This window comes from Peromyscus leucopus, chromosome 2 (genome assembly GCF_004664715.2).
Source record: "Peromyscus leucopus breed LL Stock chromosome 2, UCI_PerLeu_2.1, whole genome shotgun sequence".
NCBI lineage: Eukaryota > Metazoa > Chordata > Mammalia > Rodentia > Cricetidae > Peromyscus > Peromyscus leucopus.
The window spans coordinates 59,572,305-59,595,690 of NC_051064.1; the positions used below are offsets into that span (position 1 = coordinate 59,572,305).

At 42.0% G+C, this 23,386-nt stretch overlaps 1 protein-coding gene and 1 pseudogene across 3 annotated transcripts in view; one reads left to right on the forward strand and one right to left on the reverse strand.

Moving 5' to 3' along the window:
* Positions 1-1,595, reverse strand: part of Tex10 (testis expressed 10) — a 44,333-nt gene extending 42,738 nt beyond the window's left edge. For 2 of the 3 annotated variants that reach the window (XM_037202597.1, XM_028882765.2), the window contains exon 1: positions 1,402-1,595. The gene's annotated coding sequence lies outside the window, so the exon portion shown is untranslated. The remainder of the gene's footprint in view (positions 1-1,401) is intronic. The other variant, XR_005090829.1, reaches the window with a different exon arrangement.
* A 14,468-nt stretch (positions 1,596-16,063) lies between these two features.
* LOC114702317 lies at positions 16,064-16,337 on the forward strand (annotated as a pseudogene).
* Positions 16,338-23,386: the final 7,049 nt, after the last annotated feature.

Consider the following 23,386-nt stretch of genomic DNA (forward strand, 5'->3'; position numbering starts at 1 on the left):
TTCTAGTGTGCCTCAGTTTGTCTATAAGGCAACATACAGTCCTTACCAAACACATTAAATAAGCAAATGCCTTGTTTATATTTACCACACCCAAGAGCTTTAATCACGACAGTTAAAATACATATGCTTCAAGCACAACATGCATGTGCTGCATATGTTAGTCTCAGGACAAATACATACCAAACATTCAAGCCTCACAAACCGAAGAAGGCCCAGGTATTTATCTGGCTACTTTTAATATAAAACTGGATTTTATCTATTAAGGAAGCACATGCTGTAAGCTTTTCTTACAATGTTATCAGTAGTATTTACAGAGATAAACGGTACACAATGCAGAGAAATATTGACCCTGTGATATCTCACATCATCCTCTGGGCACTCTTTCAAATGTGAGGCATCTCCTGCAGTCTACATCACACCTCCTTTTGAATAAGGATGTCAAATTATGCCACATTAACCATCACTTTAAATTCACGTTAATGTATCTGCTAGGAAAATTATGAGAACTAGTAGCTCTCCACTGACTTAAATCTCGACAAATATTTACAGAACCACACAGGCAAAATTTTTCTACTAGGAACTTTTAAAGTTCCAGCAGCAGCAACAGCAGCTATTATTTTCATTTGAAGATTTTCATAGCACAGGAAATCAAATAGTTCTACTAGACTCGAACACTTTTCACAGCAGTTGAGTACAAGGAAGCAACTCCAGCCTCGGGCGTGAGCTCTCAGAACAGGACCCATCACCTTTTGAAGTAAGCTCCAAACGCTTGAATACACAAGCACATACACGTAACTCCTGCTGCAGGTCAGTCTTGGAGTTAACCTGGGCGGATGAAGATTGCATTTAAGCAAACTCCAAGTAGTTTGCCCTGCGGCCCCCTCACTATCTTTCATTTCCAACTCCTCTCGCCACCCAAAAAAAAGGGGGAAGAAAAAAATCAAGAGGAAAGCAAGCATGCAGCAGTCGGCCTATATGGTTTTTCCCTCTCCCACCTCTTGCGTCTTAAGACGCAATTTGGCTCCTCCAAATTCGAGGGGCCAAAAATCTAGGGTCCCGACATGGTAGAGGACAGGAGCACAGTGATTAGATCCGCCCACTCCAGCTTTCGAGCTTGCACACCAGAAATGAAAGCCCCGTTTCTGTTCTTTTATTTTTCACTTTTGCAAAGGAAATCATGGTGCCTGCACCTCAGTGAACGTCGAGTGGAGCCTCTCGCCCGCGCCCTACACGCCGGCCTAACACTTGTCGGGCCCCGAATCGGCCCACGGCCCCTTGAAGAGCTTCGGAAGCCCCCTGGCCGGCTCACACGCTCGCGGAGGACAGAGGGGACCCTGGCCGCCCGACCCGCCGCCTGGGCCGCGCCGTGAGGGCCGGGCAGCACCGGCGGACGCTACTCACCTGAAAGCCCGGACCTAGCCGGACCGCGGAGACAAGGCGGAGAGGGAGCGAGCGCCAAGCCCCACGGGACCACGCCGTGTACCGCCGGCCGCAGGCTTTTCGCTGGCTCCCAGAGCGTGTTTTCAAATCGCCTCGTCCTCACGCGGCCGCGTCTCCTTCCGCCGCCCGGAAGTGGGGCCCCCGCCCTCGCGGCGCTCACGTGACCGCGGACCGCAGCCGCGCGCAGCCGGAGGGCGGGCCCAGGTTAGCACGCCACGCCCCCTCTAAGAGGTGCTGCGCTGGTGACAGCTGGTTGCGAGGCTGCCTTCTCCCCGAGGACCACAGTTCTTCAGACCTGGAGCCACATATCCCGAGAAAAGTATAAACTGAACTTCATTGAGGAAGGTAAAAGTTCCAGACAGCAAAGATGGTATTTCTGGGAAGGGTAACCTCGGCTAAAGCAGAGTAGATAAATGTTTAGAAGGTTACAAACTGTATACATAGTAGCGGAGTCCTGGAAACCTCAGTACAGGATTTTCCCTGATACATTTTCAGCAACAATGAACTCCTACTTACTCAAAGTAAATGGACTTAGAGAATTTGAGACATTAAAATGCCTACAAAGAAGATGAAGAAAGAGCCTTTGAAAACAAGATTCCAAAGACTGACTTAGTCATGTGTTAAAAAAAAAAAAAAAAAAAAAAGCATATATGGACTGTCAGCCTCCATTTAAATTGATCTTTACAGCTTCCTATATATAAGACCCAGCAAAGCCTTGACCTTATATTGAGCCTCAATATACTAGGTAAGGATAAAACAATAAAGTCTGAATTAGGAGACTCAAGCACGGAATTAAGACCATGGCTATTCTGTGATAATGGATAAAGAATAAATCCCAAGGGACTGGATAGATGGTGTAGAGGTTAAGAGCACCAGCTGTTCTTCTAGAGGACCTGGGTTCAGTTCCCAGCACCCACATAGCAGCTCACACCTGTCTGTAACTCCAGTTCCAGGGAATCCAACAAACTCACACGGACCTACATCATACAAAACAATGAACATAATGAACCAATGAACATAAAATAAAAATAAATTGTATACTTAAAAATAAAAAAACTTTAAAAAAAAAAAAGAATAAATCCCAAAAGCCACCACACAGACTCCCACTACCATCATGATCTGCTATGAGAGTTACTGACATTACATAATATGTAAAACTATAAAACCAAGAAAGGTAGAAAGACTTGTTCCCATCTAGACATGTCCCCTAACTCAGGAATGCTACCAGCTTATTCAGAACTTCCTTCAGCTTCGCAATGTACATCAATCTCAAGGTCAACATGGTCCAAAAGCCAGCTCCTGACATCCCTCCTGAAATCTTTTCCTACAGCATCTTCCCCTTAAATAGCAATCCATCCTTCCAGTTACCCAAGCCAAAACCTTTATGGTTTAGTGCTGGCTTCTATAACCTATCACCTCTGGCTTCTAAATCAAGGAGAGAGCCTGTTGAGCTTCTTGCACCTTCTCACTCGGTGCCAGTTGGCCTCGAACTCACTGAGTCGCTTTGTGTTGCTGGGTGGTGGGCTTTTTGTTTTGTTTTTTGAGACAGGGTTTCTCTGTGTACTGCCTTCCATTATTTACCACCATGTCCCTGGCTATCTTCAAGGTCCACAGCACCTCCTAATCAGGACAAAGAGCCGGAACACAGCTCTCTACCATCTTTGACTGCCTTACTCCATACAGTCTAGCATTTGCAGTCACTCTGATTATTTTGAAGTATAAGGCAAATCAGGTCATTCTCACACTTAAAACTTGGTGGTTTCCCATGTCTTTCGCAGCAAAATCCAGAGTCCTGATGGCCTCAAGTCCTACCGTACTTGGACAGTCCCTAGCCTCTGAGAATTGGTTTGACTGTTTTCCCTTTTTCTCTGTGTTCCTGTGACACTCACGTGTTTGCTTTCCTTAAATACATGAGACGTGTACCCACTGGCCTTTTGAGTCAGACCCTTCTTCTGTTGTTTCTGTCTGCTTGAAACACACGTCCCAGTAAATCCACTGGACAAACTCCCCTCACTTGAATTTGCTTGAGCATCTTTTTGGGTTTAACTATCCTGATCCCCTGAGTAAAAATCAAGGCATACTTTGTCCTAGATCTAGAAATTTCCCTCCTATGCTCAATATTTTTCTTTTTTTAGGGCACACCACCTCCTAATATATTGTGTGATTTACTTATCATTTACCTATCCTTCACCCACCACTAAAATGTGAGCTCTATATGGTACCTGTGTTTTGTTCCCTCTATATTCCAAGTGCCTAAAGCAGTGTTGGGTAGATAGTAGGCCTTCAGTAAATATCTATGGAACACTTGCTATTTAGTAGTGTTCAATAAATCGTTCTTATTGTTCTCCATGTTGCTGTAGGACAGAGGTTACAGACTCAGTGAAAATCAAGCTGGTGGCTATGTGTGTAGCTGATATAAGTACTAATGGTATGGGAAAAGAAAGCAGACACTTTCCCACAATAGCCAACACTTACCCTGAAAAAATGCAGATCTTCTCATTTTCAAGCAAAACCAAATCCCCAAAAAAATATTTATAAGAAATCTAGTCTTTAAATATAGCTAGTGTCCTTTGGATTTGAAGTTCGTCCCCAGCCAGAGGCACAGGATGGACAGTAACCTCATGGGTAGATTAATTAGTTTATCATTGATAAATTCAGACTAAATGGGTGATAAGAAGTAGAACTGCCTGGGAGGCATGGAGTGGGTGGAATCCCTGGCCCTGAGCCTTTGAAAGGTATATCTTGTCCCCTTCTCTCTGCTTCTGGCCACTGTGAAGTGAGCCCCTCTTCTGCACTCACCATAGGTTCAAAACAGCAGAGCCAGTTGACCATGGAGTGGGACCTATGAACCATAAGCCAGAGTGGATTTTCCCTCTTTGAAGTTGTTTAGCTCAGATATTTTTGTCACAAAAGTGACTAACACAATTGCCAAACAGGTACATTCCCCTGATTTTTAAAACTGTGTGGGCCAAACAAAATAGTTATGAACAGGTAGGTTGCTAGTTTATTGTCTCTAGTTTAAAACATGAAAACTATGAACATAAAGACTAGCTTTCTCAACACTTAAATGAGGAATTCTGCAATTACAAGGAAGATATTCTTGGAGATCTTTGATACATAACAAACACTAATTAACAAGATCCTTGACCTAGGCCAGAAAAACACTGTTTATAGTGAACAGACATTCTAGAGTGTATAGAGGACTTCATTCTAAAGCTCTCTAATTGGCCACACAAATATTCATTTCCTGTGGCTGTTATAAAATGAATTGGCTAAAATAACAGAAATATATTGGCTCTTAGTTCTGGAAACCAGAGACACCTGAAATCCAGACACCAGCAATGTTGATTCCCCCAGGGACCCTGAGGGAGACTCTGTCCTATGCTCTGCTCCTCTCTTCTGGTAGGTACCGGTCTCTGTGTTTGTGTGTATCCACGATCCTCTGGGCAAGCCTGTCCGTGTGTGTGTGTGTGTGTGTGTGTGTGTGTGTGTGTGTGTGTGTGTGCATGTGTGTGTGTGTGTACAAGCTTCCTATTTTCATAAGTGATACAAACCAGGGGTCTTTGAAATGATACATTCTGGGAGTCTTGATCAGGTTCCTTTTCTCTGCCAGTTAAAGAATTAAAAGGCAGGAAAAACCTGAAGCACAAAATGTAGCAGCAGAAAATTCTCAAGCACTGCATACAGAATGAACAGTTAAAGAAAAAAGTTTATTGGGGATTGTAGTTGAACGGTCTTATTAAATAAGAAACACAGAGCCAGCCGGGCGGTGGTGGTGCATGCCTTTAATCCCAGCACCCGGGAGGCAGAGGCAGGCTGATCTCTGTGAGTTCGAGGCCAGTCTGGTCTACAAAGCGAGTTCTAGGAAAGGCACAAAGCTACACAGAGAAACCCTGTCTCAGAAAAAAAAAAAAAAAAAAAAAAAAAAAAACACAGAGCCAATTGCAGAGTTAAAAGCCAAGAGGTCAGAGCAACAGCTGAGAGCTGAGACTTAAAACCTCCTTACCCTTCCTGCAGCTGCTGTCCTTACTCTCCTCAAGAGGCCTACTTCCTGTCTGTCTGTCTGTCCTTTTATTGACTTTCTGTTCTGCCTTCTCATTGGTTGTAAACCCAACCACATGACCTCCTCGTCACTGCCTGTCTGTACAGCCCTCCAGGTCTTCTAGTTGGTATTGAGATTAAAGGCGTGTGTCTCCATTGCTGGCTGTATCCTTGAACACACAGAGATCTGCTTAGCTCTGCCTCGCAAGTGCTGGGATTAAAGGCGTGCACCACCACCGCCCATCTTCTGCTATGGCTTGTTATTAGCTCTGACCCCTAGGAAATTTTATTTGTTAACATACAAATAAAATCACATGTCAGTACAAATAAAATATCACCATAGGGGATGAAAAAACACTGCCAGTGTGTATGCAGTAGATGGGGGGGGGGGTCGGACCCACTGCAAGGCAGAAAACCGGTCTCTTTCTGGAATGCTGGTGGTTTTAGCCTCTCAAGTTTTTAGCGTTGGTCCGTTTGAAGAAACCTAAGATGGTTGATTGACTCAGAACTACCGTGTGGCATGTCCTGAGCAGACCTTGAATTTGTTAAGCCAGTCCATCAGGAGACAAAAGCCTACAAGGCCTTTGTTTGAAGCTGCCAGGCTTTGGTCTCAAATCAAGAAGGTGAGGAAGAAGCTGGCCATCTTGGAAATTCGCCACCTTTATTACCTTGCCATGGCCCCTCTGCCTACCAGCGAGTCTGCCTAGCTCCTGGTCTCTCATAAGAACACCACCAATCACATAGGATTGAACACGCCCTGATGATCTCAGCTTGATCATCCCTTATGAAGACCTCATTTTCAAATCAACTCTCCTGGGGAACTTGGGAGTTAGAATGTCAAAATATCCTTCAGGGGGACACAATTCAACCTGTACAACCATCAAGATTTGTATCCCCGCTTCTTTACAATATCCGAACTGCTTTTTTTCCCTTTTTTTGTCTGCTCGAAAGCATCATAAAATCCTACTTTAAGTCATTACTTTTTGTAGAGTTGAATTGCTGATCATGAAGCTAGTGCAAACAGAAACAAACAGAAAATGTTAAATAGGTACTTGAAATATCAGAAACGGAAGAAAGGACACTGAACTGTCACAAATAAACAACAACAGAAAGCAGTTACTTCCTATAGAGCAAGGGCAACAAAGGGACAGAGTGGGAGATGAAAAAATGTGTTTGGAGATGGGGTCCACTGGGATAGACATCAGACTTCCAGAGACATGGACAGTTGGGGTCCCATCTGGCTACTGTCACAAAGACGGTTTAGTGGCCCTACTCCAAACGAGGTGGAAAACCGGCAAGGGCAGCTTTAGAACTGATTAGCCACCCAGCAGCCATTCATTGCCCATGCTCATGTGATGGTGACAGGCAAGGAACAAGCAGAAAAAAAGCAGCCCTCTCCCCTCTTCCTCCTCTGCTCTCCCTCTCCAGACTCCCATGGACAGACACCAGCTGGCATGGACAGACACTAGCAAAGGAGAAATTAATGTGGTTTGTGGATTCCCAGACCCAGCATCTTAAAGCAGAATGGACACAAGTAGCTTTGAAGCCGAGGGCCACAAGCTTAATGACCAGCTCTTTAATGCTATAAAAATTTAAACAATGGCATAAAAGGACAAATGTGCCGCAGAAGAATTACACCACCCCCATGTAATTTAAGAGGTTAGAGAGATTTTTTTAAAAGACAGGAAGCCTAGAACATATTAAAGAAAAAACAGATGTGTTTCACAACATTAGAAAAAATTAAATAGGGTGGATGTATACCTTAGTAGCAGAGCACGTGCCTGAAATGTGTGAGGCCCTGGATGTGATCTCTGGCCTGGAAAAAATTAAATGTAATGTTTAGTTTTAAAAGAGATGAAAGTAGTGAATAGCAGTTCACAAATTATTGAAGTTATCAATAAACAGTGATATCAACAAAACAGTGAGCAAACTGTTCAAGCTCACTGGCCTGTTTGATCTATGACGCCATTCAATGCCAATATTTCTCTGATCACTTTTTGACCAGATGGCCTGCCTGTTGTGAGGGTGGCCTATTGCAGGCACCCACGAATTAATGTGCTGGGGCTAAAGTGTGTTTTTGCATCTCGTAGCTATTTGTTTTATGAAATTGGTCCATCTGTTTTTGGCATGTACATGTTTAGAATTGGAATGTCCTGAAAATGAATTGTTCCTTTAGTCTGTATGGAGTATCTTTCTTTCTTCCTTTCTTTCTTTCTCTCTTCTGACTAGTTTTGGTTTGATGTATACTTGGTCAGTTAATGGACTAATGACATCTGTTTGTTTCTTAGTTCTATTTGCTGTGAATAACTTCTTCCATCCTTTCATTCTGAGGTAGTGTCTGTCTTTGATAGTGAGGTGTGTTTCTCGGAGGCAGCAAAACAAAGGGCCCTGATTTCTAATCCATTCTGCTAGTCTGTGACTTTTGATGAGAGAATTAAGACCATTAATATGCAGAGTTATTATAGAAAGTTGTATATTATTTCCTGTTCTTCTCTTGATTTTGTGTTTCTTTGTTCTCATTAGCACCATGCATCTGCTTCCCTTCCCTGGTGTCCTCTCAGATGTATTTATCAATCTCTTCAGCTCTGAAGTATTCCTTCCAGAATCTCTACAGAACTTGCTAGGTTGTCACACATTTCTTTAAGCCTGCTTTTGTTATGGGGATTCTGTCACCAGTCTGCTAGCCAATTGGAAGGGAGTGTTTTGGTCCAAGAGGCAGGGTTTTCATTGAGAATGGACACTACGCCTTTCTTTTTATTATTATTAATATGTATAGTGTTCTACCTGCACATATACCTGCAGGCCAGAAGAGGGGACCAGATCTCATTACTGATGGCTGTGAGCCACCATGTGTTTGCTGGGAATTGAACTCAGATCCTCTGGAAGAGCAGCCAGTGCTCTTAACTGCTGAGCCATCTCTCCAACCCCAGTATCCACTTTTAATCCCAGCACTGAGGAGGCAGAGACAGGTGGATTTCTTTGAGGTTCAAGGCCAGTCTGGTCTACAAAGTGAGTTCTGGGACAGCCAGGGCTGTTTTATATATATAAAAACCCTGTTTGGAAAAACAAATAAGCAAAGAAAAAAAAACCAAAACAACAACAAAATATAACTTCCCTGGGGCTGGTGAGACGGCTTAGTAGTTCAAAGCACTTGTTCAACTCCCACCCACTCAACTCACAACTGTCTTTAAAACCAGTTCCAGGGAATTCAACACTCTCTTCTGGCCTCTTGTAGGCAAAAGGCTCACATGTGGTGCATAGACATTTGTGCAGGTGAAACATCCATACACATAAAATAAACAAATAAAACTATGTGATTCTTTTTATGTGGATTCCAAGACTTGGAAAAACTAGTCTTTAGAGAGTGAGAGGGTGAGAAAGGTTAAGTACAGTGAGTGGCACCAGGGACCCTTGAAGGGTAGGAGAAATGACCTGTTCTCTGACCGGGTGTGGGTGACACAGGGCATACATTTTTCAAGGTTTATAAGCCCGTTTTCTTAGGATCTCTGTGACTCGTGATTTGAAATGTCAGGAATTATGGCTTTATGATACAAGCAGCTGTTTCACCACTTTCATTAAAATGGGTGCTTTAGTTACACATATTTATCATTGACTTTGTGCCAAAAACTATATATACCTTTACACACAATTCTGACTTCTCGTGGTGATTATATGGTTTAAGTATCACACAACAATATATGACTTTTTGCTAGGAGCAGTTAAGTAACTTAGCCACGTCACATGGCTCATTGATGACATCACTGGGATGTGAAGTCTTGTCACTTAGAGCGCTGTTAAGTCTCTCTTACTTCAGATGCCATTTATGATTCAGTCTTATAAACAGAAAAGAACTGTGCTGGTTAGAGTTCACATTTACTTGAACTTTAAATTTTTAAATTTTGACACAATTTCAGTCTCATGCCCTATAGAACTGTGAGATAACAAATGGTTATTACCCCAAGCTCTGTGTCTGCAGGGACTTGTCATACCAGCAGCAGTGAAGTAACAGATCCTTTTGCTTTCTTCCAAATTGGGCACCAGCCCCTCCCTGCCAAAGAGCTCTCCATGAAGGATGGTATAGTAACCCCCAAGTCTGTAGGACCATGCAATGTCACATTAGATGCTGAATACACTTCTTAAAAAATGTAATCAAGAGGCGGAGATATGAGCATTGTGAATTCAAGGCTAGCCTAGGCTACATAGCAAGTTGTAACCTAGACTACATAATGAAACTCTCAAACTAAAAAAAATGGAAGAGTGGAAGGAGAAAAAAGGGAAAAAAGGAATTATTATTTTCCAAAGGATCTTTGGATGGCTAGTCAGGAATTCATCCAAGCAACTCTCAGTAAAAAGCCACATTGTAATAGCATGAGAGGACACCTGACTCCAACAGTGAACTTGGTCACTCCCCAAAGGAAAAGTGATCAGAAAGTATTTCTGGAAAATGTTTCCCTTGCAGCTCAAAGCAGGAGCTGAGTGAGAATAAACATAAAAATGGATAATGTCAACAAATTAGCTAAAATCAAATGCTCCATTTCCCCTCCACTCTGCATATTCATGGCTCATTTGGTAAAAAACCTCTAAGTATCTGGTGATACAGAAGCCATCTAGTATAAACTTTTTCAAACTATCTGGAAAAGCCACCCTGGTGGGAGGGGACTAGGAGTTCAGTGCAGCACTTGGTCTGGAGGAAGCAATCACGGGCTATTTAGGATATGAGCAGGTCATCCCCACTAATGAAAGTTTGCAGATACTCATAAACAAAAAGGATAACTTCGGAGATATAAGCAAGATTACCTAAGTAATGGCCAGAGCCAGGTGTGGTGGCACAGACCTGTAATTCCAGCTACTCAGGAAACTGAGGCAGGAAAATGACAAAGCTAAAGCCAGCTTGAGCAATTTGGAAAGACCCTGCCACATATTTTTCTTGAAAGAATGTTTGTTTATCTGGGAGTGTTAGCTCAGGGGAAGAATGCTTGCCTTGCATGTGCAAAGCCCGGATTTGATTCACATTGTAGAAAAACAGTGGACAGAGAACATTTTCTGTGTTCCACAGTGGTGAGTAACTGGCTTCCACATTCTCAAGTAGATTCTTATGGATTGTACCTAAACTCACTTCCAACAGGCTGGTGGCTGAGCCCATGTACAGGTGGCATTTACCCTGAGTCTTTTAATGCTAAAGCCCTGACAGTTTATCCTTATCCTTGAGGGTTACTCCCGCTGTCACTAATAAAAATGGAACAGCAAGGTCTCATGGTTAGAAAGCAATCCTGGCTCAAGCACAGCTCTTCACAGAAAGTCAAAGAATGGATGAGCCATGAACCTGCTGTCTGTTTGTCCATGAGCTCCAGCCCACACACTGACAATCGCAGGCATCCATCATGAGTGCCTTGACTCACATCAAAGGGCAGTTCAGATAGTTCATGAATCATATATTTTTACATCATGTGCCTCTTTACTCCTATTTTTAATAAAGTTCTTATTTGTATTTCTTTGAATTAGTCACATCTATAGAGGCATATGATTGATAGATTTCAAGATGTCAATGGTGACAGTGTGTGGTAATTGCAGACAATGCTCATTGAAAATTAACACTTTATTGAGGGATAAGTTTGTAAATCAAAGCATGCAATATAAATCAATGTCATACTTCATAATTAAGAGGTGGATTTGAATTAAAAGGAGACTTATTAAAAATAAATTGTTGAGCCGGGCAGTGGTGGCGCACGCCTTTAGTCCTAGCACTCGGGAGGCAGAGCCAGGCCGATCTCTGTGAGTTCAAGGCCAGCCCGGGCTACCAAGTGAGTTCCAGGAAAGGCGCAAAGCTACACAGAGAAACCCTGTCTCGAAAAAACCAAAAATAAATAAATAAATAAATAAATAAATAAATTGTTGGACTGGGGATGTAGTTCAGTGTCAGAGTGCTTGCCTAAAATGCACAGGGCCCTGGGTTTAATCCTTAGTGCAGCAAATAGGAAGGACCGAAGGATGGAAGGGAGAAAGGGATAGAGGGAGGGAGGGAAGAAAGAACTGTTTATAATACTTGAAATGTTTCAATATTAAAGCACTAGCTTTATGCTCCAACCCTCTTTCTTCCTACTGTAACTGAATTTTTTTCATGACTGTAATATGATTTTACAGTGAGGGTATGTTTCTAAACGCTAGAACCAAATACACAGTCAGCCCCATCAAGATTTACACAGGAGTATTTAATGCAATATGATACCTAAATAGAAAAATTCACACCCAAAGTCAAGTTTTGATGACTTAACCTTTAAAGGAATCCTGATGCTTTAGACTATGCTATGAGGCTGTTATGGTTTAAATCTGATGGATCCTCTAAATGTTTCTGATTTCAACGCTTGTGTCCCAAAGCCTTCAAATTTTGAGAAACTTTACAACGCTTAGGAAGTGTAGCCTTGTTTGTGGATCTCCCTTACCCTGATAAGAGTGGCCAAGAGAGCTTGGAGACAAGATGCAACAAGACGGTGGGTGTCTGCAGTCTCTGCAAGAGGGCCCTCACCAGAACCTGCCTGTGCTGTCCGATTCCTCGCCTTGGTCTTCTGGCCACAAGGACATAAAAACCAGTTGTTTACTTGTCACTTGCTAGAACCCACACTGATCAAGACACACAAAAGGTACTTGCATACGTACATTACATTCTTAGGCATCTACAGAAAAGTGCATAAATTTTTAACTAAAAGAGTTAGAGGTGTTTATGTGTCCCTGTAGAATTAAGGATAATTTTCTTTTCTGCACTAATATTTAAATATATTTTCTAGCTTGGTCAAATTAACATGTATTAGGTTATTGAAATGTAAAATGAAAAGATGCTTTCCATCACTAATGGCTGTAAAACTGCAACGCTACTTCACAACCATTAAGATGATTGCCATGAGCCAGGCAGTGACGGCACATGCCTTTAATCCCAGCACTCGGGAGGCAGAGGCAGGAGAATCTCTGTGAGTTCAAGGCCAGCCTGGTCTATAATGCAAGTTCCAGGACAGCCAGGGCTGTTACACAGAAAAAAACCTGTCTTGAAAAACAAAAACAAAAAAAAAAAAATAAAAATAAAAACAAAATGGTTAGTGACTATGGAAAACATTATGATAATTCCTCAAAAAATTAAAAATAAAATCAACATGTGAGCCAACAATTTCCCTTTTAGGTACATATCCCAAAGTATTGAAATCAGGGTGTTAAAGAAAAATGTGGATATCCATGTTCATAGCAGCAGCATTTACTATAATCAGAAGATGTAACCAATGTAAATGTCCATTGATGGATGAAAAGTTAAAGAAAATATGGTCTGTACAAACAATAGAATGCTATTCAGCCTTTAAAATGAGTGAAATTTTGCTGTGTGCTATAACATGGATAAGCCTTGATGACATTATGCTACATGCAATAAGCCGATCACAAAAAGACAATACTATATGATTCCACAGTGGGAAATCGAACTCATCAAGACAGAAAGTAAAATGGTGTTGCTAGGAAATGGGAGAGTTATTGTGGCTAGGAAGTGGGAAGTTATTGTTTGTTAAGTATGGAGTTTCAGATCTGCAAAATGGAGCATCCTGGAGACTAGGCACATCACTCCTAGTAGTTTTCGCTACTGAACCACACACTTAAAAGAAGAGTTAGAAGCTGGGCAGTGGTGGCTCATGCCTTTAATCCTAGCACTCGGGAGGCAAAGCCAGGCGGATCTCTGTGAGTTCGAGGCCAGCCTGGTCTACAGAGTGAGATCCAGGACAGGCACCAAAACTACACAGAGAAACCCTGTCTCAGAAAAAAAAAAAAAAAAAAAGAGGATTTTTGTAAATGTTTTACATGGATTTAGATTGTAAGCCCCTTCTAAATTGGTACTCCTTTCAACTTTGTGAATTATATTTTGGAATAAGCTGCCCTTTTGGAAAGTGAAAGCTTTCCTCATGAACTACTCAAGGGAAGACAATTAGAGAAAAGAAAAAGAAATGAATGGCGGCACCTGCCGTAGGTTCCAGAGTTCTGCCTGCTACTGTAGTCTGCTGTTCCAAGGAGTTTGTTTTTCTGCAAACCACAGTCAGCTATGCAAACAGTCCGGCCCAGAAATAAAACCTTAGCTATCCCTACTCTCCATGCCTCCACAATCAGCTCCTACAAAGTCATAAAGTGCTTTAAAACCAGGGAGGAAAGGGCTTGCTTAAATCCTGGGACTTCACCTGCCGTCTACCTCAGGTTCAGTTTAAAGAACTTCCCCTAACTACTACATGATAGCTCCTAGTTTCACTCTTTCCAGGAACTAAACTGGCATCCCTTCTGCTGGGTCATCAAAAGGGGGGGGGCTTGTTTGAGCCATGCCCTGAAGCACCGCCGTAGTAACAGTTATACCTTGAGGTACATGCCCCTGGGGCGTGGCCACTGGGGACCCTTAAGACCTAGGATGCACCTATGCAGCTCTCTCGGCTACCTCGTGGTTTGGATGCTGAGATCCCGGACCAAGCCGTTCAGCGTAGGACATAGCTCAGCTTTCCCCAGACCCTACGATAAATTTCCCGTGGTTGTGAGTTAACCCCCAAATAAATTCCTTTGATCATAAAGCTGATTCCGTGGGTTGCTAATGATTTAATCACATTAAGGGCTGGGTGGTCATCAAATGTGTACTCAATGCTTGCCAAAATTTACTTCCTTACACAAAAAAAATATAGCACATTAGTGGCTGGAGAGATGGCTCAGCATCAGCTGCTTCTCCAGAGGACCCAGGTTCAATTCCCAGGACCCACATGAGGGAGTATTCACAGCTATCTATAACTCCAGTTACAGGAAATCTGATGCCCTCTCTGGCCTCCACAGGCACTGCATGCATATGGTACACAGGCATGTACATTCAGAACACTCATATACATCATATACATATACATACACACACATATATGTACAGTGCACATTTAATAAGAAAAATGAAATACAACAAAAACAAAAAGAGAAAAGGAAATTGGCATTTGGCCAAGAGCTTACATTGTGCCAAGCTCTATGGGAGCCTCTAATTTCAATGATTGTTTCCTATATAATTCTTAATTATTTTTATTATAATCCTTGTTTCCTTGGTTTGGGAACATTTATTCATTGTCTGAGGATTACATATGACATTCACTCAACAATCTTGCAAAATGTTAGTAGCCACTCTAATTTTATAGATTTTGTAAGGAGCTCCAGCAATCCACGAGGTGACTTAGGCTACCCCGTTAGGAAAATGATACATCACCACCCTGCTTTGTTTTGAGACACAGTGAAGATCAGCAAAGGCCCAGCCTGACTCCAAATTCACCATCTCCTCTTACATGTTATAATTGCTGTCTTCCTTTTTGAATAAATTAAGGATCATATGAAAATAAATGGTGATTCTGGCAAAAATATTTCAAACAGACACACCATAGACCTTTTGGGGGGCCCTACCCCCACCTTTCCCAGGGTACTCTCGAGAAGAGAGGGACGAGAGGAAAAACAGAAACACAGGATAGCTTCCAGAGGACCTGGGTCAATTCCCAATGGCTCAGAACTTTATTCCAAAGGGCCTTTTATAACAATGCCATGGGGTGAGGCAAAAGACCTCCCCCTTGTTAGATACAGCCAAGTGCAGACCCTTCCAAACACCTGGTACCCAGGCCTGTGGTCCAACTATCCCTTTTATGCAGCCCTGCTTGGTAAAGCAAGCTCAGATCTTACTGGCCTCTGTGGGTTCCCATAAGACCTATACTTTTGCCATGCTTGTTTTCCGAATTCACAATTCTCCCTAACATTGTAACCTAGTAATTCTTTCAAAAATCATATGTAAGGGATATATCAGTTGTGTATAAAGATATCAAACACAGTGTTCTGATGTCCATATACATGATGAAATAAATAACATGGTCAAGAACACCAACACATTATTGCACACAATTGCTTGCTTGTGTGTGATTCTATTAAGTTATATTTGAAAATTATTTAATTCTTTCATCACAAGATTCTCATAGAGAGTGTGTTAATGAGTAAGGTGGTTACCTTTCTTTGAAATTTATGTGTCACTTAGATGTTATCTGGGGTACACTAATGTATGAATAGCCTTTTTTCTTATAATTAAATATTTACCATAATGGAATTTAAAATCTAGCTTGATGAAAACACCATTCTAAGTGTAGGCTATTCATGACAACAACTTTACAGTATCTCCTTCTTTAGGCTATTAATAGCTACATTAGCATATTCTAAGATTCCAATAGCCTGGGTTCCCTTTGGTTTCTCTTGGGAAACACATAATAGACTTTTTCACTTAGACTCTCCATTAACCCAATTGCTTTATAGTGATTTTACATTGTCCCCATTATTTTAAGTCCCTTGCCTTTGAATAACGTGTACAAGATGGACAGACTGTATCTATCTTTAATTTATACGCTTTTGATCTTCAAAAAGCACCTATATGTGGTGTATTTACAATACCTGATATTCAGGCATGTCAAATATTTTAATGCTGTTATTCCAATGGCCATCATAATTAGTGAATTAAAACCACTTTGAAAATGATTTCCACCCTTTCCGGTGGTGACGACCTCCCTACGAAAACATGCCTCTCGCAAAGAATCTTTTTCATCCCTCTCCAGAAGAGGAAAAGAGAAAACACAAGAAAAATCCCCTGGTGCAGAGCCCCAGTTCCTACGTTATGGAGTGCAATGCCCAGGATGCTGTAAGATCACCACGGTCTTTAGCCATGCACAGACGGTGGTCTTGGGTGCTGGCTGCTCCACTGTCCTCTGTCAGCCCACAGGCGGAAAAGCAGGCGGACAGAAGGATGCTCCTTCAGGAGGAAGCAGCACTGGAAAGCACCTGATTCAAGATGAGTGGGAACCAGCCCAATCAACACATTTTGGATAAAAAAGAAAAGAAAGAAAGAAAGAAAAGAAAAGAAAAGAAAAGAAAAGAAAAGAAAAGAAAAGAAAAGAAAATGACTTCCAAAGGTCAAAAAAGATTATTCATCAATAAATTCTTTTTTAATTAAAGAGAGAGAGAGAGAGAGAGAGAGAGAGAGAGAGAGAGAGAGAGAGAGGTATTATGTATTCCAGGTTGGCTTGAATTCACTGTGTAGCCAAGGATGACCTTGAACTTCTTATCCTCCTACCTATACCTATAAATTGCTGGATTACAGGCATGATCCATGATGTATGGTTTATATGATACTGGGAACTGAGCCCAAGGCTTCATGCATGCTAGGCAAGTACTCCATCAACTGAACTACTTCCAAGGTCCCTCTTCTCATTAATATTTCTAAAAGGTTCAACATCTAATTTTGTCTCTCAGCCTGCTTACATCTTGCTCCTTGGCTGCTCTCTCTAAGGTGATGAACATTTGACAAAAGAATTTCAGCCCCAGCCAGACTGATGAATCACAGGTAATAAGGTCAATCCTCAGCCTTATTACATGGTTGATTCACTTCAAAGTTCAAGTGTGTCCAGGTGGTGGTGGTGCACTCCTTTAATCCCAGCATTAGGGAGGCAAAGGCAGGCAGATCTCTGTGAGTTCAAGGCCAGTCTGGTCTCCAGAACAGCTAAGGCTCTGACACAGAAAAACCCTGTCTCAAAAAAAAAAAAAAAAAAAAAAGTTTAAGTGTCTTCATTTCATTGCCTAGAAACTGTAATTCTAGAGTATAAAGGACTACTCAATTAGGATGAATAAGTAAAATTGTAATTTGTATCAGAAATTACCCCTAAAAGCTCAGTTACTGAAGACACGGTCCCCAGTATAGCAGTGTTCAGAGGAGGAGATGTGGGGAGGTGATTGGATCACGAGGGCTCTCCTCTTTCATGGGCTAACCCACTGATGATGGATCTGTACATTAATGGTAGATAGTAGATAGTTTAGGAGATGAGACCTACTGGGAGAGACCGAGTCACTAGGAGTGTGTCCCTGAAGGATACATTTTGTTCCAGGCTCTTCCTCCTTCATTCCTTCTGCTTCCAGATGTGGTGAGCTGCTCTGTTCTCTGTTCCTCACCTGACTCACCACAGCCCCAGGAACAATGAGCCTAGTCGCCATGGACTGACCCCTCTGTGACCTTCAACTGAAATAAGGCCTTCCTCATTTAAACTGATTTTCTCAAATGTTCTGTCACAGTAGTGAAAAGCACAAAGACAGTGATGGAAAGCTGGACTCAAACTAAACATGTTTCAGAATAAGAAAATGATAATCACACTGTTGTAGTTAGTGTCCATTGTCAATTTGACACACCTGGGGAGAGTGACCCTCAATGGAGGAACTGCTGCCATTGGATTGGCCTGTGGATGTATCTGTGGGACATTTTTTTAAATTGCTAATTGAAGCAGGAAAGCCCAGACTACTGTAGGGTATAGATGGATGTTTCTCTCTCTCACCCACCTATTCCCAAATACCTGGCAGCCATTTCCCAAAAAAATTGACTTGGAGGCTTAACATAAATTATAAATGCTCAGCCAATAGCTCAGGCTTCTTATTGTTATTAGGAGTCAATTTAATATTATATCCATTTAGCAGAATAATAGTAATAATAATCCTAGGTTCTTCTGTAGGGTCTGTTACCTATCTCGCTAGACAAATTCTTGGCCCTGATAACAGTGCCATATATGGCTTCTGTCTTGTGGAGCAGGCCTTAAATCTGATGAGAAAGTGTATTTTAACTTTTAATTATGTATACCCAAGTGTGTCTGGGTGATACATACATGTGAGTATAGGTGCCCATGGAGGCCAGGAGAGGATATTGGATCGCCAGGTGCTGGAGTTATGGGTGATTGTGGACCACCCAATGTGAGTTCTGGGAACTGAGCACTGTGTGCTCCTTAAATGTCTTTTCACCATTTCTATCACGAGTATTCATTTCACTTGACAAAGATTTCTTCCAGGCTTGAAATAGAACCAAAACAAGGAGCAAGGGATGGTGGTGGTGTGGTGTGGTGTAGTATGGTATCACATAACATACAAAGATAGAAATGGGGTTAATTAATTAAAGAAAGAAATAATAGAATTAAGTAAATTGTGGGTAATGACAAATACAGAGAAAGAAGTGTTACTCCAGAGAGAAGGAAGCAGAACTTGGAGGAGCTCTTTAGAGAGAAAAGGTGAAGGGAGAACTCTAATAAGCCATATATGACCTCAAGGAAGTCACTTAACTTCCCTGGAGATGAAGCCATTGTACAGATTTCCTTGTATGTTAAATGATAGACTTGAACTAAATGAGCTCGGAGCATTGTTCTACTAATATACAATATAATTATATTCCTGAGTCACCTAGAAAAGGCAGATTTGTACTCTCTATAGTTTGCTTAATGTCTTGAATTTCTATTGCTGTGATAAGATACCATGCCCCAGGCAACTTGAAAAAGAGTTTATTTGGGACTTACAGTTTCAGAGGATTAGAGCCATGACCATCTTCATGGGAAGCACAGGCAGGAGATTCCTGGAACAGGAACTGAGAGCTCACATATTGAGCTATAACCATGAGGCAGAGAGAGCTTTGAAACCTGCAAGCCCATTCTCCAGTGACTACCTCCTTCAACAAGGCCACACCTCCTAATTCTTGCCAAACAGTTCCACCAACCCAGGAACTGATAGTCACACATAAGAGCCTAGGGAGCCATTCTCATTCAAACTATCACATTTAAGAAGGAAGAAAAGTATAGAAAGTGACTACTGATGCATTGATGCATACTGTATTCATCAGAGTCCTCTGCAGTAGAGCAACAGAACTGATAGAATATATATATATTTTTTTTTTTTTTTTAGAGAGAGAGAGAGAGAGAGAGAGAGAGAGAGAGAGAGAGTTGTTTGTGTGTGTGTGTGTTATGGCTTTTTCAGATAAGGTTTCTCTGTGTAGCCCTGGCTGTCCTGGAACTCACTTTGTAGACCAAGCTGCTTTGTACTCAGAGATCCACGGGCCTCTGCCTCTCAAGTGCTGGGATTAAAGGTGTGTGCCATTAAGACTGACTTTTAAAGAGGATTTATTAGATTGGCTTAAATTATATGCTATGGAAAGTCTACAGTTGCTGTCTCACACAGTCCATGAGAAGGGATGTCACAGCAGTGCCAGTCTGTTGCTGAAGGCCTGAAAGATTTCTGGAGAGTTTCTGTCTTCATTATACATTAGAATCCTGAAAAGGCTGAGTTCTGTTGTCTGTCAAAGAACATGGAAGCAACAGGATGAATGAACTTGCAGGGAGTGAAAGCAAGTGGGCCAACAGCAATGCTTCCTGCTTCCATCTCCTTTGGTTGGAGTTGTCACCGGAAGGTTCTACCTACCTTTAGTGTGGGTGCTCCTGCTTCAAACAATCTGAACAGGAAAATCTCTCACAGAGTGCCCATGGTTTTGCAGCTTTTAGCTGATTCCAGATCCAGAGACACTGACAACCATGATTAACTGTCACACATACCAAGGATTGCAAAATACTTTCATTGTCTTGACATACTTTAACTAATGAGTGACTTTTATAACTTCCATTCTTAGGTCAGATTGAAAACATTTAAAAATAACATTACATATCACTAATAATAGTAATGTAGCATTACTGCAGAAAACTAGAAAAATGTAGAAAATTACAAAAAAGAAAACCTGTCACAACCAAATATTTTAGAGCATTTCTGTTGGATCTTTCTTAACACATACACACCTGTTTTGGGTTTTAAAAAAATATTGAAACAAAATATACCATATTTTTTGTGTTCTGTTTCTGCTTTCAAAACATAATTTTTCAGTGGCCAAAAGCATCCTTATTGTAAACACAAAGAATTCAATAGTCCCTTATTTTTGGCCATAAGGAAAATGTTTGACACTGATGATGTAAATTTTAGTTACAGGAAAAATTCCCTGGGGCAGCGTCTCTATTGCTTCCTCTCTAGAGAAAACAGATGGTGTGCTTCCAGAGGGTAATTTGAGGATGTTAAACAGAAGAACCATTTGTGAAGGAGTGAGTGGGCACTAGGGGGAACCATAAGTAACAAGTGCTGTATTTGACAGCACACTTGAATGTATCTCTGAGTTTGGAGGGACAACAATGAAGGGACAGATCCTGAACCTGGATGCAGTGAAACATCCTGTCAGAGCTGGAGCTGGCCCTTGGCTGGGGGAGCAGCCAGCTTGTGGCAACTCTGCTGGGAATCATTCTTGCGCTAATCTCCTATCTGTGCTTTCTGCTGGCCAGAGGGCCAGGAAGACATGGTAAAAACACATGGGTTAGCTTCTGTGGACACAAGCATGGTAAAGAAAAGTCAAGGAAGCCAGGCAGCAGTGGCACACGCCTTTAATGCCAGCTCTAGGGAGGCAGAGCCAGGCAAATCTCTGTGAGTTCAAGGCCAGCCTGGTGTACAGAGTGAGATCCAGGACAGGCACCAAAACTACACAGAGAAACCCTGCCTCAAAAAAACCAAAAAAACAAAAAACAAAAAAAAACCAAGGATGCACCTGGAAAAGTAAAGGGAAGCTTTTACTTTTCATGCTTACTTGACATAGTATATCTTTGGAAAGACTTGGTTGCTGTGGGATGTTCTGTATGTCCTGTGAGAGCCCGTTCTCGGGTTCCTCGTGGCTTTACCCAGCAGGACCGCATAGAGGATGATTAGGACCATGGGCCTGAGTACAGGTGTCTGAGATGGTCTGCACTTGGCTGTGCTGGGGGATGGTCTGTATGGAAAATGTATTGCTCTGATTGGTCAATAAATAAAACCTGATCGGCTGTGGCTAGGCAGGAAGGATAGGCAGGACTAACAGAGAGGAGAAATAAAAGAACAGGAAGGCAGAAGGACTCACTGCCTGCCAGCTGCCGCCAGGACAAGCAGCATGTGAAAATGCTGGTAAGCCACGAGCCGCGTGGCAAGGTATAGATTTGTAGAAATGGATTAATTTAAGCTATAAGAACAGTTAGTAAGAAGCCTGCCACGGCCATACAGTTTAAAGCAATGTAAGTCTCTGTGTTTACTTGGTTGCGTCTGAGCGGCTGTGGGAATGGTGGGAGACAAAGATTTGTCCTGACTGTGGGCAGGCAGGAAAACTCTAGCTACACTTGGTCAGAGAAAGTTGCTGTAAGAAGTGATGCTAAACCTCGGATCTAGAGCATGTACTTCTGTTAAAAATGTGGAGGGCTTGTCAAGCAGAGGTAAGAGCATGTGGGAAGTCTCTGAGTGGGATGGAGTATTTAAGGAACTACAGGAAGGCCAGTGGGTGAAACATAAAGATAAGAGTAGGAGCCGGGCGGTGGTGGCACACACCTTTAATCCCAGCACTCAGGAGGCAGAGGCAGGTAGATCTCTGTGAGTTCGAGGCCAGCCTGGTCTCCAAAGCGAGCTCCAGGAAAGGCGCAAAGCTACACAGAGAAACCCTGTCTCGAAAAACCAAAAAAAAAAAAAAAAAAAAAAAGAAAGAAAGAAAGAGTAGGAACACAGCATAAACTGAAGAATTTGACAGGCACATTGAATATCCTGCTTCGTGTTTTTGTTGTTTTTCTTTTTTTTCCCACACAGTCTCATGTATCCCACTCTACCTATAACTCATTATGTAGCTGACAATGAGAACAGCCTTAAACTTCTGATTCCCCTGCCTCCATTTCCCACACGTTTGATTATAGATGTGCATCATCACACACAGTTTATATGGTGCTGAGGACTGAACCCAGGGCTTCCAGCAGGCTAGGCAAGCCCTCTACCTCTGTGCTGGTTAGTTTCTGTCAACTTTCTACAAACCTATACAAATCTGGGAAGAGGGAACCTCAGGTGAGGAATTGCCTCCATCAGCTTGTCCTGTAGGAAAACTGTGGGGCATTTTCTTGATTAATGATTGATGTGTGAGGGTCTAGGTCACCATGTGCAGTGTTGTCCCTGGGCAAGTGGCCCTTGGTTGTATGAAAAAGGGAGGAGAGAAATCCATGGAAAGAAGGCCAGGAAGCAGCCTTCTTTATGATCTCTGCTTCAGTTCCTATCTTTAGGCTCCTGCCCTGCATTCCCTTCATAAAGGACTGTAAAGTGTGAGGTGAAACAACCCCTTGCTCCACACCCTCCTCAGCATCAGCTGTCACTTGTGGTTTTGATCTTAGCCATTCTGATGGGAATCTCAGAGTTGTTTTGATTTGCATTTCTCTGGTGGTTAAGGATGTTGAACATTTCTTTAAGTGTTTCTCAGCTCTTTGAGATTCCTGTATTGAGAATATTCTGTTTAGATCTGTGCCCCATTGTTAATTGGATTATTTGGTTTGGAGATATCTAGTTTCTTGAGTTCTTTATATTTTGAATTTTAGTCCCCTATTGAATGCAGAGTTGGTAAAAAAAAAAAAAAAAAAATTTTTGCATCCCATAGGCTGACTCCTTTGCCTTACAGAAGCTTTTCAGTTTCATGAGCTCCCATCTATTAATTAATCTTAGTGCATGTGTTATGGGTGTTCTGTTCAGAAAGTCATGTCCTGTGCCAAAGTGTTCAAGGCTGCTCCCACTTTCTCTTCTATCAGCTTCAGTGTACCTGACTGTATATCAAGGTATTTGATCCACTTGGACTTGAGTTTTGTGCAGGGTGGGAAATATGGATCTATTTGCATTCTTCTACATGCCGACTTCAGTTAGACCAGCACCATTTGTTGAAGATGTCTCTTTTCCAGTGTGTCTTTTTGGCTTTATCAAAAAATCAGATGTCTATATGTTTCTGGATTTATGCCTGGGTCTTCAATTAGATTTCATTGATCAACCTGTCTGTTTTTATCGGGGACTATGGGGGTCCAGCCCCTCGATAGTCCCCTCCCAGGGTCTGGGAAGAATCTACAACCAGCTGATAATTAATCTTTGATGGAAATAAATGAGTCTATGTACATGAAACTCCTTAGTCCATATACTTTATTATTCTGTGTCAATTCTCTCTCTACAAACTTATACTCTGCTCTCATTTTTA